Here is a 2,724-nt window from a genome sequence, read left to right as displayed (position 1 = left end):
CCCCCCCCCCCCCCCCTCCTCCCTGGCAACCCACCCTGCAACCACCCACCCCCAAGTTCGAATTAAGAATTTATTTTAACCAGTGAGCGGCTTCTGTCGACACGTGTCGACGGGCCTGATCAAAGGTGAGCGCGCGTCTTTATCAGAGTGAGGGAGGCTTGTCAGAAATAGGAGGACATTAAGATTGAATAACCTTCACATGCTTGCCGGCACCTCATTATTTAAAAATCTAAAACTTTTGCTGAGCACCCAACATATATAGGTCACACTACATCCTAATGCCACATGTGCCTCTGAGTGTATCCTCCCCTGTGTAGATGTGGGATTTAGGGGGCTCTTCACTTGAATTGTCACACCCACTGATCATTAAAGAAGATCATGATCCGACGTTGAGGCTGTAAGCTTGACACTTGCTGGATTGTTAGCGATCATCAAGAATTTACTTGTGAGCAGGAGTGGAGGTGCGAGTGTGTGTTTGTGTTTTTTGCAGGGCTTCTTTGGGTCGGTTTGTGCAGTTTATCCGCCTCCAGTCCTCCAGATTCCTATTAAGTACTAATTATGGTTTAATAATTTGATGCATCTGAAATGCGAAAGCACATAAGCAGAGGTGTTTGTCAAAAGCCATTTCTCTAAAAGCTCTCAGCACTTTACAAAAGCTCAGGTTTCAAGCGTCTTGTTATTTATTACAAATAAAAAAATAAAAAATAATAAAAAAAGAATGCTGTATATTTATAAAAAATTTATGATGCATGCTGAGTTAAGAAAAAAGCCGTACAGGTGCCAAACAATTAGAGGAGGAGTAAGAACAAACAACGGAGACAACCCAGAGAGCGCTGCATGAAGGCAGCAGCGCATATAATCACAGGTATACAGGCGGCATCATCCACCATTAAAATCTGAATGCCGAAAAAAGACAAGAGCACACAAAGAAGAGTGGAAATCAAAGCGACTGAATGAGGAACAACATTTGAACATAGCAAATGCTCTTTCTCTCTGTCTTACCAGCTCCCTCACTGGGAGTGATAATATTGAACAGAGCGCCTTGCCATGCCATTAGTGCAGGGAAACATCAAAGGAAATGAATAATAGAGAGTATGATTTTCTGAAGTGGTGGAGTGAAAGAGTCCCTTCCTCTTCCTGCTGTAGTGAGCCCTGCAGTACATTGATCTGTGGGCAGCCTCAACCTAACCAGAGCCAGAGTTTCAGACGCCGCACCACAACGCTACACTACTCTGCTCTGCTCTTCACGACAGCACCGAGCCAACACTTCAGATCTCTATAACTCTTCTGTTTGCCTCAGTCCACTCCACTTTGACAGAGCTAAAAACACTCTTATAAAAATAGAAAAAAAAAACATTCACATAATGACGATGCCAAAAAGAAAAAAAAAAAAGAAAACATTTTATCTATACAGTACATACATTTAAAGAAGAAGAACAAGCACTGGGCATGTGGTTATAATTACATACAGGCAGTACAAAGCCAAGCTGCAGATCTTAAGCCGCTCTAGACTCTCTGGGTAAAAAAGCATACGGCCTCATTAAATCTCAGATATCAAGCTGTTTCCACTGCTCTATACTATACATAATACTGTCTATCTGTTATAGAGCCTCTTTTGTTAGCATTTCTCCTTTGCTTCTGCTACATATCAAACATGAATGAAAAACAGGATGCAGGACTTGCAGCACACTTGCAGAGTCACAGAGGACCACAACTGGGGGTCCACTTATGAGGCAGATCTTGATACCCTGTCTGATTAAGCCCTCGGCTTGTCAGAAGTCTAATAGCTACTGTGCGCCTGTCCGTCAACGTGGTGGATAAAAGAAAAGTCAGGTGAACCTTTCTGGTGCCTTTCAATTTGACAATGTTTGGGCAGCGGCTTAGCCGTAAGGTTGAACGGCTGCTGTTATGGTTAGCTGTGTGGAAACATTATAAAAGTTTCAGCTGACAAATTGGCAGGAGCAAAATTGGATGGCAACTTAAAAGTTCGCCACTCCAAACAGCTCTTTTCCTCATTGACCATTCGTCAAGCTGCATCCTGCGAGAGGGTTAAAAAATAAATCAGTCAGATGAAGTCAAATGAGGAAAGTGAGAAATTAATTTGTGCGCCCTCCTGATTTCTCCACAGGCAGACATCGATCATGTGGCGGCTGTCTCCCCTCACTCTGGAGGCTGGAGGTGGTGGAGGGATGGAGCGATTCGTGTGTCTGAGGGGGTCGTTGTAATCAGGCACATTCATTAGCTCTGCTTTGGCTTTGGATGACAGGAGGTCTCTGAGGTAAGTTAGTCTCTTACGTCCAGTCCTTGAGGGTTTTGAGGGGCAAAAGAGGCAGTTTCTTGTTTCTCAGAGGCGCCTACTAATACCAATCAATGCACACTGACGTGGCTGCAAACAGGTATTGCTCTGCTTTTTGTCAGGAAAAGAAACAAAAACAGGTAGCAGAAAATTGCACTTTCTAGGAAAGCATTTAAGGCTTGCTTCGATCTACAGGTGCTGGTCATAAAATTAGAATATCATGAAAAAGTAGATTGATTTCAGTAATTCCATTTAAAAAGTGAAACTTGTATATTACATTCATACATTACATACAAACTCATATATTTCAAATGTTTATTTCGTTTAATTTTGATGATTACAAATGACAACAAATGAAAATCTCAAATTCATCATATCAGAAAATTAGAATCTTGTGAAAAGGTTCAAAATTGATGGCACCTGGTACC

The 2,724-nt window shown here is 42.1% G+C and overlaps 1 protein-coding gene and 1 long non-coding RNA gene across 11 annotated transcripts in view; one reads left to right on the top strand and one right to left on the bottom strand.

The window, feature by feature from the left end:
* Positions 1-2,724, bottom strand: part of znf521 (zinc finger protein 521) — a 93,284-nt gene that overhangs the window by 80,207 nt on the left and 10,353 nt on the right. The window lies entirely within an intron of this gene.
* Positions 1-2,724, top strand: part of LOC108239635 — a 19,632-nt gene that overhangs the window by 11,157 nt on the left and 5,751 nt on the right. Inside the window, exon 4 of the long non-coding RNA XR_001808728.2 lies at positions 2,129-2,278. This is a non-coding gene — a long non-coding RNA (uncharacterized LOC108239635). The remainder of the gene's footprint in view (positions 1-2,128; positions 2,279-2,724) is intronic.

Source organism: Kryptolebias marmoratus, linkage group LG20 (genome assembly GCF_001649575.2).
Source record: "Kryptolebias marmoratus isolate JLee-2015 linkage group LG20, ASM164957v2, whole genome shotgun sequence".
NCBI lineage: Eukaryota > Metazoa > Chordata > Actinopteri > Cyprinodontiformes > Rivulidae > Kryptolebias > Kryptolebias marmoratus.
Note: the sequence above shows the minus strand (reverse complement) of the source record. Positions and strands in the feature narration are given on the sequence as shown.